At 47.7% G+C, this 14,163-nt stretch overlaps 2 long non-coding RNA genes and 1 pseudogene across 6 annotated transcripts in view; 2 read left to right on the plus strand and 1 right to left on the minus strand.

Moving 5' to 3' along the window:
* LOC308647862 overlaps positions 1-3,240 on the minus strand; it is a 5,129-nt gene extending 1,889 nt beyond the window's left edge. Inside the window, exons 1-2 of the long non-coding RNA XR_014021717.1 lie at positions 3,115-3,240; positions 1,589-1,656 (exon numbers count right to left, since the gene is read on the minus strand). This is a non-coding gene — a long non-coding RNA (uncharacterized lncRNA). The remainder of the gene's footprint in view (positions 1-1,588; positions 1,657-3,114) is intronic.
* The window catches only part of LOC308647863, a 33,716-nt gene that overhangs the window by 2,167 nt on the left and 17,386 nt on the right, over positions 1-14,163 (plus strand). The gene's annotated exons all lie outside the window — the stretch shown is intronic.
* Positions 9,545-9,849, plus strand: LOC308648575 (actin-related protein 2/3 complex subunit 5-like protein; annotated as a pseudogene). Its single transcript has one exon. The product of its transcript is annotated as an actin-related protein 2/3 complex subunit 5-like protein (transcript).

A 14,163-nucleotide genomic window follows, 5' to 3' on the forward strand; every position in this document is an offset into this window, starting at 1 on the left:
AGGCCATGCAGAGGCACAGGAGACATACACCGGGAAGACAGCCATGTAAAGATGGAGGCAGAAATTGGAGTGACACAGCTACAAACCAAGGGATGCCTGCAATTGCCAGCCACCTCCAAAATATAGGAAAGAGGCATGGAAGAAATTCTCTCTCAAACTCCAGAAGGATCCAACCCTGATGGCATCTTAATTTCAGACTTCTAATATTCTGAATTGTGAAAGAATAAATTTCTATTGTTTTAGCAGCCCTAGGAAAACAATATCGATTTTGTACCAAGAAATGATATTGTAAGCCAGGCACGGTGGAGCACACCTGTAATCCCAGCGGCTTGAGAGGCTGAGGCAGGAGAATCTCAAGTTCAAAGTCAGCCTCAGCAAAAAGTGAATCTATAAGCAACTCAGTGAGACCCTGTCTCTAAATACAAAATAGGTTCAGAGTTGAGTGCTCCTGAGTTCAATCTCTGGCACAAGAAGGAGGAGGAGGAGGAGGAGGAGGAGGAAAGGAGGAGGAGAAGGAGGAGAGAAAGAACGTTGCTATAATAAATGCAGAGATGATTGGTAGAAATGTGGACATTAAAGGATATTCTGGCGAAAGTTCTGAAGAAAGCAAAGAGGATAATAGAGAAAACTTCTATCATCTTAGAGAAAACACATGTATTCGTGAACACAATACTGATAGAAATGTGAACATGAAAGATATCTCTGGTGATGTCTCAGATGGAAATGAGGAGCATTGCTATTAAAGACTGGAGGAAAGTGACCCTTGTTATAAGGCAGCAGAGAACTTGTGAATTGTGCTGTAGTGTTGGGTAGAAAATAGAATATATAGGTTGGCAAACTTGGATATTTAGCTGAGAAGATTTCCAAGCAAAATATGAAAGGTGCAGCCTGGCTTTTCCTTGATGCTTATGGTAAAATGTAAGAGGAAAGAGAAATTTAGAAGGAAATGCTAAGCAAAGAGGAAGCAGGAAGGCTTGATTATTTGGCAAGTTCTTAGCCTACCCATATTATAAAAGATGCTAAGGCCTGCTCTGGAGAGAACACCTGGGATTTGGCTTGACAGGTGACTCACAGATCCAACCAATCCTCTCAGCAGATGCCAGAAATACAGATGAGGTAATCCAGGAAGGATCTGTGGAGAACTCTCTTGTCTGCTGTCATGGATCCTCTTGACAGACAGAAAAGACTCACAAGAAGATTTTGAAAATGTCATACCACCAAAAACCACCAGCTTGGACGAAGGAAACAGAGACAGAACAAAAATGAAGGCAGGTTCCCAGAACTCTGGGTTTCTACAGGCAGGACACGAGCCAAGAGAGCTACTCAGTTGTTAAAATGTGTTACCCTGTCAATAAAGGAAAGGATGGTGTTGAAGGTGGCATAGAAACCAGCAAGGCTGCCTGTGCTTCCCCTAAAGAAAGTGGCATCCAAAACGTCAGAACCCTGAGCGGCAATTCTTATTGCCCACACTTTTTGTTTGTTTATTTATTTGTTTTTACAGTACAGGGGTTGGACCCAAGAGCACTGTACTGCTGAGCTACATCCCCAGCCCTTTTTAAAATTTCCAGATGAGGTCTGGTTAACTTACCCAAGCTGACCTTGAACTTGCAATCCTTTTGCCTCAGCCTCCTGAACAGCTTGAGTTACAAGTGTAACCTGGCAAAAGGAAAGAAAAATCAGGGGACCACAAAGCAGAAACTGGGGTGACTCCTTAGCTGTAGTCCTTGGATAGAGCTCACATTGATCCAGAGACTGATGGATTTAAAAAAAAAAAAAAGTTATTTCAACTTGTTATGTTTTAGACATGAGTTGTCCCCCAAGGTGAAATGACTGGATCATGAGCGCTGTAACCTGATCAGTCTGTCCTAGGCCAGCAACTGTAGGCAAGTGACAGGTGACTGTAGGAGGTAGGTCTCTGGGGGCCTTGGAAGGGTTCGTCTTCCCTGTGGCCCCTTTGCCCTCTCTCTTCTCCCTGCTTCCTGGCTGCCATGTCCTTAGCAGCTTCCCTCCACCACGCCCCTCCACTGGGATGCGCGACCTCATCTGGGCCCACGGTAATAGAGTTGGCTCATTGTGCACTACATCTTGGAACCATGAGCCAAAATACACTTTTCTCCCTCTAAGTTGTTCTAGTGAGGCGTTTTGGTCATAGGGATGCAAATCTGAGTAAGACTCACACACTTAACACACAACGGTGAGACAGGCATAGAGTGAGCCAAGACGCCTCAGTCCCACTTTAAAAGGGATAAGTGGGAGGGGCATGTAATCACTGTCCCCTAAAGATTTTGACAGCTAGCTGGGCAGATGTCACCAATTACCCCAACCCTAGGGGCAGAGTCTTCCTTAATTGGGCCCTATTCTCTGCTTTCTGGGAGGGGTTCCCTACTTCGTTGTTCTCAATTCCACACTCTGGACTATGGATCCACTATCTGAGACATCTTTCCTTTTCAAAATGAAATTGAGCCTATTTCCAGCTGGGTAGCTCTGTCTGATTGCATCCTGCCTGTGGAAAGTTGGAAGCCAGAGACCTCTTTTCATTTTACTGTTGCTAACCTTCTTGATCCAAGCTAGTGGTGTCTTTGCTAGGAATAGTGTCTTTAAAATGCTCTGGGTTTCCCATAAATCTGGTTGAGAGCCACCCAATGCTTCAAAAGCATAAATTCCTCCTACTTTCTGAGCTATAGAGGGTGTCAGGATTATTTAAAAAATTCATTTTTCTTGCTGAGAGGTGCTACAAGGTACCACCTTTAATGTTTCTGAGGTCTAGATAGAGTCTTCCAGATAGAGCACTGATACATTCTTTGCCCTGGGACCACTTCTTATTTTGAGACTCTTTTGCTAGACGACCGCCCTGCACTCTGTCTATTGCCTCTCAATTCTGCTTGCAAACTGAATAGTTCCTTCTTGAGTACCTCACTCTTAAAATACCTGATCCTTCGCCGCTGGAAGAAACAATAGACAGGTTCAGTGTCCTTCCCGGAAATCTCCCTAGCTAGATCCACAGTTTCAGTAAGTACATTTCCTCTTCTCCAAATGACACTGACTTTCCTGGCACAGCATGACACAGGTGGCCCTTTCTCCAGACTCTGAGAGCGGTTTCCAACATCCACTTACAGTCCCTCTATCACTCTTCCAGCCTCCAGCTGCCACTCAGGCCCAAAGTGTTGTAAGTTTTGGTTGCAGTATCACCCCACTCCTATGTACAGATTTCTATTTCAATTCACCTCTGCTACATAAAAAAAAAAAAAAAAAAAAAACTACCCCTAAAACTTCAGGGCCTAAAATTAGCATCCCAGGCAGAGCTCAGTTGGGTAATTTGTCTCTGCAACAGATGGTTTCAGCTGACTCACTCTAGTACTTGCAGCCAGCTGGTGCTCTGCTGGGGGTGGAGGGACCAAGACAGCCTCACTCACTGTCCTAGTCCTCAGCTGGAATGAGAGACTGCATGTGGGCTGGGCCTGGCTCCCTCTCCCCGGGCTTCTGCTCTTCAAGCCAGCTGGACTAGGCTCCTCTGAGACTAAGCAGAGGCTTCGAGGCCCCCTAAAGCTCAGACTCAGAACTTGCACCACTTTGGCTGCATTGTTTGCTTGAGCAGGTCACAAGGCAGCTCAGATTCAATATGGAAGAAAACTACAGAAGAGCAGGAATTCAAGACCTTCATTTTTAAGGTACCAGAAATCTAAAAAACAATGCAGTCTGAGAACCTCCAGGCTGAAGGAGAGGCTCTGGCCAGAGTAAGGGCTCAGCTGACGTTAGACAGATGAGCTAATGAACATGCGCAATGTGCCCTCCTCTGTGACTAAAGAGTCCCTTATACCAGGAGGGAGAAATCAGCCAGCCCTGCCCTTGTGACATCCTCATCCCCTCACCATGAACCCCAGCTTGTGGACCCTTTCTCTACCCACTCACCCCCTGTTGGAGGGCCAAGCCCAGAAGGGCCATCTAAGGCAGCAGTGCGCACGGGGTATCATGACATCTAGGTTGCAGGAACAGGAGGGGACTCTCCTCTGAGGCCCAGTAGCACAGCAGGCTCCCTACTGGGAGCTGAGACAGATGGCTGGGAGAACAAAGAATAGGGGGCAAGAGTATGCCCAGGAGTGTCTCCACCATAGGATGGCCTCTTGCTACTAGAAAGGCTTCCCGGCTTCAGGAACATAGTCTGGCAGACCAGGAAAGGCCCTGGATGGCAACAGAGGCCCAGAGAGGAGTCTTTGGCCAGTGGTCAGTGGCAGAGCCAAGCCTCAGGCCTGGGAGCAGCTCCATAAGTCCCACAGTTTGGTCAGTCACACAGCTGACACCACCAGATGGGAAGACTTGCCCAGATTGCCTCATATACTGGGGAGAGGGTTCAGGGCAAAGGGTGAAGAAATAGAGAGGGGAGATTATCCCTTATCCAGGGAAACCCCAAACAGAGGCTTTCCACAACACAGGCCTCCTGTCAGCAGGGCCTGCACAGTAGGGACAGGCTGGGAGTGCCTCTAGGTCCTTAGCCAGCCATGATCCTCCAGCCCACCAAAAAGGAACACTGCCCCCGCCAAGCCCTCAAGGCTCACCCATTATCCCCAGCCTCTTGCCTCAGCTGCCAACTGAAGCAGCCCAGGCACAGCCCTGACCAGGCCCTGTTCCCTCAGCCCCTCCTGCCTCCTCCAGGCTGCAACCTGTGTCAGCTTGCAAGGTACACGGCCTGCCTGTCCCTGCACTCACCAGTCACTTGTCCTGAGCCTAGTGTGTTGGGCTCAGGACACAGCAATGCTCAGCCCTGGCCCTGCCCTTGGGTCCTTCCAGACACGAACAAATAGCCATCTCCCTTTGACAAGCAGATGGATGCTTTTCTCTCAGGAGAGGCACTCAGAGCCCGGGAAATATTGTCCCCTCTGGCTTCAGAGCAACTCTGAGGGCAATGAGACCATATCTGAGGGTCTCCCTCCCCAGCCACTGCCTCCTCCCTGGAATTTTCTATAAATCCTTGGGTGTCAGGGAGGAAAGGACTAAGAAAAGGAGGAGACCTGGAGAGTGGTGCTCCCACACGGGCATCTCCATGTCCCCACACACAGACCTCACACTCTCCACTCAGACACGGGCACCACCCTCCACGACAGGTGCATATGCAAGGACACTGTCACACACATGCCGTGAACATGTCGGCATAGACAGACGTGGCACACCCCCCCATGAGCATGCATGCACACATAGCAACACACACACATGAGCATGTGTGCACATGCCATGCGCCTGCGGGCTCACGCAGATGGATACACATACACTCACAGAGATGCACGTGCCAGACACGCACAACCACAGACACAGACATATGGGCACACATGCAAACTTAGGTGCACAATTGCCTACACAAAGTCACACCCAAGGAAACATGCACCCACAAACACACCTACCCACACAGCTACATAAAGCCCACAGGCACTCACATCCCACAGGACCACGTGCACAGGCAAAGACAGCATGGAGACACAGCCCCAGCAGACACACACACAGGCACTCACTGCAGGCAAGTGTTCAGCAAGTCCCCGGAGTCTCATGAATACAGGAGGCTCCTTTGTCAATCACATTGGCTCAAGCCCATTTTGCTCCTGCTGGGACGGGGAGGTGTCCTGCCCTACAGCCTGGGGTTTTACTGCAGCCCCTACCTGAGTGGGCTTCAGCCTATGACAGGATGAGAGTTAATTGATATCTGGGGACAGCTGAGAGGAGAAAAATGTACTGGGAGGGAGTCCTCACTCAAGCACAGTCACACCCAGCGGCCCTGGGACAGGGAAAGCTCCAAGCCTGGGGGCATACAGCCAGCCACACTCCCCCAGCTATGGGCCAGGAATCTCCAACAGCATCTAAACCACAAGGCTGGTCCCTGGGGAGCCTAGGAGCCCTGGCATCCCACTGCCTCTACTGTGGGGGAGGGAACCAAAGCTGCCCTGGCCTTTGTCCTTCTCCACCCTCACCCCCTAGGAATCCCAGACCCAGACTTGCTGCTCCAGCAGATTGCCTGGGATGGGAGTAGAAGAATCGATGATGCTCAGAGCATTTACAACCAGTGGGGAAAACCGCCCTAGGCCTCCCTGACATCCGAAATAAATGATTCCGCGAACAGAAAACCACTCAGATGCAGCCAGAATGACCCGCTGGAGAGTGCTTTCACCTTGAGGGATGGCAGGCGCTGGCGGCAGACGCTGTCTGTGCAGCACACAGGGTCAGATCCAAGCCCCAAGACCTGACAGCCCAAGCCACAGCCACCAACAGCTCTGCTGCAGCCTCTTGTCACTGGGGCACGCAGTGGGCAGGGACCTAGAGGTCTAGATACTTTAGAAAACAGCTTGGAAAGAGCTGTTGGTGGACAAAAGTGAGGTTTGTTTTCTTTCATGGAAAATCTTGTTTCTTTTTCTTCTCATGTCCCCCAAGTCTGCTGACATACTCTGGAAAAGAAGAAAATAATGGGCACTGGTTTCCTGGCTCAGACAGGACCTTATTGCCTACAGATCCTCCCAGGTGTTTCTGGGAGTCCCAGGAGGTGTTCCACAGGTGCTTGTGGGCAGGGTGGTCTGCTGCTCCATGATAGCAGCAGATAAGTTACTCTTCTGCTGGGGCCTGAGTTTCCTTGACACTGCCACTTCTGCTGGATACCATTGGGTCCACCAAGCACCACTGTGAGGCCATTCTCCCAAGTGCAGAGCTGCCCCACAGCCATGCAAAGTGGGCAGAACCTTCCTCCTGTGCCCTGTTGTCATAGGTGTCTGGAGCAAGATTGCTTGAATCCCACTCAATGTATTAGTTACTATATGTATTAGTTACTTAATGTTACTATAACAAAATACCTGGGGTTGGGTACTTTATGAAGAAAAGAGGTTTATTTAGCTCAATTTGGGGGGCAGGGTTAAAGGCATGGCTCTAATATTGGCTCAGCTCTGGTAAGCACTTCATAGCAGATGGTATCATGCAGGAGTGCATGTGAGAGGGAACAATCACCCAGGAGTCACACCCACTCTTTATAACAACTCTTGCAAGAACTAACTAAAGTCCTGTGAGAACTCCATCAATTCCTTCTGAGAGCTGCACCCCACTTCCCACTAAGACCTCACCTCTTAAAGGTCCCACCACCTCTTTCCATTGCCACACTGAAGGCCAAGTTTCTAACACATGAGCCCTTGGAGAAAACAACACCCAAACCACAGCACCATCCACCATGCCCTGTCCCATGAGTCCATAAGGGTCAGCAATGGAAACTAAGGCAAAGTTTGGGCCTAGAACATTCCTGTGCCCTAATGATCCCCATGAGGCAAACCCACTGGCCTGGCCACCTCTTACCTAGCTGAGGACTCTTTCTAAAGGACCATAGTCCACCAGAACAAAGATATGGTCTCACTGGCTGCCAGAAATATCTAGCCTCCCCTGAATTCTGGAGATAGACATTAGTTTGGCTCAAGCATGCCTGTCATGCATGTGGGTTTGGCCTGCAGAAGTAATAGTAATGTCAGGAGTGAGGGCCTGGCTTGGCACTACTTGCCACCAACTCCTCCTGCAATGGCCCAGGGGACAAGAACATCACATCTCATGAGCAGATCCTTGTGTGCTGTAGAGGGCCGAAACCTGGCCATGACCTCTCTTCTAGAATAGTGAGGGAAGGGTGAAGATCAGAGACCTGGTGCCCCCCACTCTCCTTGTTTTTTTCCATGCAAAAACTGTAGCTATGGTCTGGGGTTGTGGCTCAGTGGTAGAGCGCTTGCCTACCATGTGTGAGGCTCTGGGTTTGATATTTATTTTATGATACTTATTTTATATTAGAGCACCACATAAAAATAAATAAAATAAAAGTGTTGTGTCCACCTACAACTAAAAAAAAAAAAGAAATTTAAGGCTATAGTTAAAGAAGAAAGAGGAATTACTGACTGCTGTGGTCTCAATATTTGTGTCCATTCTCCCCACCCCCAAAATTCATATTGTAAAATCCTAACCCCCAGCCAGATGATATAGGAAGAAGGTATGGGGAGGAGATGAGGTCAGAAGGGCAGAACCCTCCTGAGTGGGATTAGTGTCCTAGGAATAGAGACTGCAGGGAGACTTGTGTCTCTCATCATATGGGGACAGAGCAAGAAGTTGCCATCTGGGCTGGGGCTATGGCTCAGAGGTAGAGCGTTTGCCTCGCACGTGTGAAGCCGGGAATTCCATCCTTAGCACCACATACAAATAAATAAATAAAATAAAGGTGTTGTGTCTATCTACACTACAGCACTTTGATGTTGGATTTCCCAGCCTTTGGAACTCTAAAGAACAAATGTCTGCTCTTTCTGAGACACTCCATTTATGGTGTCCTATTATAGCAGCCCAAAAGGATTAAGATATTGATCCACACTAGAAATCAATGTTCCCTCAAGAACCTGCTCCCAAAAGTTTCTAGCTCCAGGGCTTTAGGACTCTTGCCATCTCCCCAATCCCAACCCTGCTACTCAAAACCAGGCCCTGAGGAACAGTGACCCTCTGACCCAGTGACACTGACTTTTTCCTTCAGTCTGGCCCTGAGGAATGCTATTCTGAAAGGCTTCAGCCCTGCTTGCTACCTTTAGTTTCTGCATTTGCTGAGAAGTCAGGGTGCAGAGTCAGCCTCTGGCTTGACATCACCCCAAACCCCACGTTCTCCTCAGAGACAGTGTTAACAACTGTCCCCAATGTGTCCCTTCCATGCTCAGACAGCCTGAAGGGGCTTTCCAGAGAGAAGAGGTCTCTAGAGTAGGCTGAGGTTGCAGCCAAAACCAAGTGAGAGGAAGGCCCACAATTCCCAGAGCCAGCCCCAGGAACCCTGGGACCAGTTTGAGCTTAACCTAGTTAAGTTTCATGACCAGCCCTGCAAGGAGCATGGAAGGTGCCCCAGACGTAAGGGGACAACATTCAGGACAGGGCCCTTCATTGCAGCCTAAGGTAGAACTAACCTGCCTTAGATGAGTGCAAAAGGGGAACTAGGAATGAGGCTCCCTGTGGGCAATGGCAGTGGGAACAAGGGAACAGAACCATAGGGAAAAAACTGGTTATCATCACGTTACCTCAGGTTACTTTTTTTGTTAGGGTAAAAGAGGAAGAGACTGGCTGGGGTTGTGGCTCGGGGGCAGAGCACTCGCCTAGTACGTGTGAGGCACTGGATTCGATCTTTAGCATCATATAAAAATAAATAAAATAAAAGCATTCTGTCCATCTATGAATACAAAAAAAGAAGAAGGAGGAGGAGGAGGAGAAGGAGGAGGAGGAGGAGGGGGGACTTCCTAATTACACTGAGTCAAGTAAACTAGAATCTCCTCTTTTCAGTGGGGGACATGGTCTGCTTTGGGATCTAGCAGCTTCCTTAAAGATTCATTTTGAGAGCAGAGCCTGCTGAACCAGGCTCCCAGCTCTGGCCATGGCACCTCGCTGTCCTCACACTTCTATGGGGGGGGGGGGCGGGAACAGATGAATTTGACAGAACAAAATCGTGAGGGGACAGCAGAAGTGGCAGAAGAGCCAGGCCCGGATCCTAGCGAGGTGGACAGGCTGCTGCAGCAAGGGGGACATGCTTAAGGCATTCCATTGCATCTTTGCAAAACTCTCCAGTCAACACCAAGAATCAAGCTGTGAAGGAGCCAGCCCAAGGTGTGGTGCTGAAAGGGCTCACAAACTTTAAAAGCAGCAAAACTGAGCAGGCTGTGCAGCCACGGGACAGAAACAGCATTGACTATTAATGAAGTACATTTATAAGGGTTTGAGGAGCCCACAGAAAATAGCACCACAGTGTTACTCCAATGGCACGAAAGCCTTTAGCCATAGGAAGACTAGACTCCATTTATAAAAGTTCTTACAGCAAGAAAGACTGTTTAGAGGCTGGGGTTGTGGCTCAGTGGCAGAGCGCCTGCCTCACACATGTGAGGCACTGAGTTCGATCCTCAGCACCACATAAAAATAAATAAATAAAGATATTATGTCCAGCTACAACTGAAAAAATTAAAATTAAAAAAAAAGACTCCTATTACCTTGAGAAGAATTGTGGATGCCCAGGCTGGCGAAGAAGGGATTAACAATGGACCATCTTCCTAGGAACTCCCAACTAAGTATTTCAGGGCACATATCTGCTGAAAGATGAAAGATGGAAGAAGAAATCATCTTACTGTTTCCTAAACCCTTTGCAGGATCTGAGAGTCTGCCTTTGTCTACAAAGTGATGCAGAACTGTCTACAGAGCAGCTGGCCGGTGTCGGTCAGTGTGTTCGCTGCCTGTTTAAAATGGGGGAGGGCTGATTTGGGCAGGTGCATATGCAGGGGCCCCAGTGAAAGGGAGAGCTTGTGTTTTTGAAGTGGAAAAACCTGAGAGTTTGTACAGACATCCTGTCTTCCCAGAGAAGGAGGACTCTCTTGGGTTCCTTGTAAAGTGCCTGCTGCATCAATAAAGCTCTTGGCTTAGTAGTTAAAAAAAGAAAAAGAAAAAATAAAACATTCATTCTGATATATGTCATTTAGCAAGAGGGACTCCATTTTGGTTTAGTCTGGTCTGTTGGGGCCTAGAGCAGAAGCTCAATCGAAAGTAATGGCTTCCCATAATTTCTGGTTAGCAATTCCAAAAGAGAAACCAAAGAAACAGAAATTGGGAGAGCCTTAGAGACTAGTGGCAGGGCCCATGCAAACACAGCAGGAAATTTCTTGATTGTCAGCTTAAGATTTGTGTGTGAAGATAAATGCAGGCTGGGAGCAGTAAGCCAGGATTTCTTCCAGACCTGAAGGGAAACCATCTCTAATCTGGAGTCAGAGACACCCTATATTCCGTTCACCTGCCTCCATGTTCCTGTGCCTGCAGACACAGAGAAGATGCTGGCCAGCTGTCCCCTCCTGGGATAATACATGCTGTATATCCACCACAGGAAAGAAATGCCCTAATGCCTCTCTCACATAGCTACCTAGAGAGATCAGATAGAGATATAGTGAATGTGAGTGAGTGTGTGTGTGTGTGTGTGTGTGTGTGTGTGTGTGTGTGTGTGATTTTAAAATCTGACTGCAGTCAGAGATGATTGTCCTAAAAGGATGATAGAATTCCTCTGAGGGAGAGAACTGCTCTTTTGTTTGGGAAAACACCTTAATGGATCTTTTAATTATGCAAAGAGAGGCCCCAGGGCTGCTGTGGACCAAAGAGGATGAAACAGAGAGGAAGCTAAATTGCACTGCATGATAAACTCAGGAATTTTGGGGAACAATCCCAGGAGGTAACAGCCTTAGGAAAGGGGCCCCCTCCAAAAGGAAAAGTCAGGGACCTAAGGAAAATGATAGACATGGGGAGCACAGCCTCCCCCACCGCCACCCCCTTCCTGTGCCACAGACATCATGGAAACAGCATTGGTTTTCCCATAGCACCCTGGAGGTGCTTCACCTAGATATTAAGGGAAAGGGCACCCTAGGAGGCTGGACACTAAGACATCTGGGCCACATAGTTTTCAACTCTTTCCCCCCTACGGCTGCCTATTTTTATAACAAGGCAATCAATCTGCTGTCTCTGCAACCCTTCTGGGAGGCAGCTTGGGGAATGACAAGGTGGAGATGAGGCAACTGGCCACCAAAGAGGCTGGTGACCAAGGGGTGTTACACTTTCATTCTGTCCTGTGGTTTGCAAGGCCACTCGCTCTCCCATGGCTTCACAAACAATCAGTTCAGGCGCATGACTTACTCATGTCTTGGGGACTGCTATTTGACTTTTGGGAGATCTAATCAAATTCCAAGCCCTACTCCCATGGGAGCACCAGAAAGAACAGACTCAGTCTCACCTATGTTCCATTTAAAAGTACATGGGTTCCTCTCCAAGGGCCATTCGTTAACTTAGATCATGCCCTTCTTTTTTTTAATGAAATAATGAAATTATGCTTTTCTCATATCCTTAATTGGCACAGATTAAAATTTTCAACCTAAAATTAGCTCCCTTTAAAAAAATTTTTTTAAAACAGTTCCTCGAAATCACAAAATTTGAAATTAAGCCACACTCCTGAAAGCCTCTGTGGTCAGAAATACACTGACACCTTCCAAAGGAAGTGGCTCTTTTTTTCATAAACCGTTTTGCTGCTTTGCATCAATGTATGTATCTTTACTACTCCCTGTGACATCAGGAAAACCAGCCCAAACTCTCAATCCATAAAACCAGCTCTGACAAGAAACAAATGAAGGTTTTTATGGACACTTTACATTCTTGGGAAAACTTCTTATCTCCCCCCACAAATAAACATCTGATTTGGATGCACTGTAATGCCAGATTCGTGAGACCCCAATAGACCAACAGGAGCCGAATCCGATGCAATCACACAAGAGTCTTTATTGCAAGCTCGAGCTTGGACTCACAACTGTTTCTGATGCAGCAGTCCCAGGGAGTGAGTCCCGGTCCTTTGTTCAGTGAGATTTTATAGGTTTTGGGGAGATACTCTATGCGTCACAACATCACACAGCAAATCATTTCACACCACGGGAAAATCAAACAACTCTTAACATTGATTAGCACATTCACTGGAACAAGTTGGGTAGGGGTGATTGGTTAGTACAAGAGGGGGATTCCTTTAAATTGGTTTAGGCCACGAGGGGTGTACGTGCTAAACTACATGCTTTCCCAACATGTTATCAACCACCATAAACGACTGGGGGGTCATCTGGCATCCCAGGTATTTTCTCTGTCTCATGCTGTTTGGAGGTTGCTAGGGGGGTCGCTATGGGTGCTCACCTAGCCTAACTGAGTCAGGGACACCTGGCAACGCAGATCTCTCCTGTTATTTGCAGACAAACAACTCAGCAGGGTGGGTATGTGCCTAGAAAGGCTCTGTGTGTTTTTCCCAGGACAAGGATCACGCCCCCTTCCTTAGGACAGGCCTTGAGGTAGAAGCTGGTTTCTCAAAAATGGAGTCACTTCAGTTTCTCAGCACATATATATCAGTTTGATGCTCAGTTCACAGTATTGAAGTTTTTTCATCCCCTCAAATGAGGTTTAGTTTTTATTGCACACCATGGTGCGGAAATCCCTTTCATGACAACTTTATTCTATCTATCTTTGTCACAAAACGCAGTGGCCTTTTCTCACCCTTATCATACATAGTGTAGGTTTCTAACTCTGCTTACTCCCAGGTCTTCTCCTCCTCTCTGGTCACACCCAGATGAAGCTCTTCCCATATCTACCCGGTGTTTCTCAAGGTGTCACCTGGACCTCCTGCATTCACACTGTTTACATAGCCTGTTGAGTACACAACTACCTGAAGCAGGGCTCAGGGGACTGAGAGCTAGAGGGATCTTCAACAGATCCACCTGGTCCAATGGAGGATTAGTGGGAGACCACTTGGGACCAGACTCCTGGCAGCACTTCTAGCCTCAGTTTCCCATCACATGTTTGGGGTAGCCTCATCCAGGTGAAATGTCCAATGTCTTGTCCCGTCTCTCTTTCCCCTGTCGTCAGCAGGGGCCTCTCCAGCATTGCCCTGGACCTGTCAGGATCCCTGTGGATTGTGCGCATTGATATAGCTCCTACCTGATGGGTTTCACAAACCAAGTGCCTCTTCTCTGAGCCAGAGAAGAGTCCTGCATGTCATGGTCTCTTGAACTATGACCCCCACAACCAAACACAATTCTCAGGCTCTGATCAGAGTGAGCAGGGCAGTTGAGAACTGTTTTCCTTGTTCAAAACCAGGTAGACACAGAGATAGATGTTTAGAAAATTCTAAGACTTCTAAAAATCAATATAAACAAAGACAGGCACCTCAACAGAACAAGGGACAAGGGATAACAACCAGATAATTTAAGAAGTAGAGAACTCAAAAAGCTTAGGGGCAGGGCTAGGGTTGTGGCTCAGTGGTAGGGCACTTGCCTCACACATGTGAGGCCCTTGGTTTGATCCTCAGCACCACATAAAATAAATAAATCAATCAATGAAGATATTGTGTCCATCTACAGCTAAAAAAGTATTTTAAAAAAAAGGCTTAGGGGCATTTGAAAAGATACTTGAACTGCATCAGTAATCTAAGAAATGTAAATTATAACAACAATGAAAGATGACTCCATAGGTATTGAATTGACAAAAGGTGGAAACTGAGTAATACCAAGAATTCACAAGGATGTGGTACAAGGAAACTTTCACCCCTGGTGAGAGTGTTGAATGAGGTAACCATGTGGGACGGTCTTCTGG

This window comes from Spermophilus citellus (genome assembly GCF_964194105.1).
Source record: "Spermophilus citellus genome assembly, chromosome: 4".
NCBI lineage: Eukaryota > Metazoa > Chordata > Mammalia > Rodentia > Sciuridae > Spermophilus > Spermophilus citellus.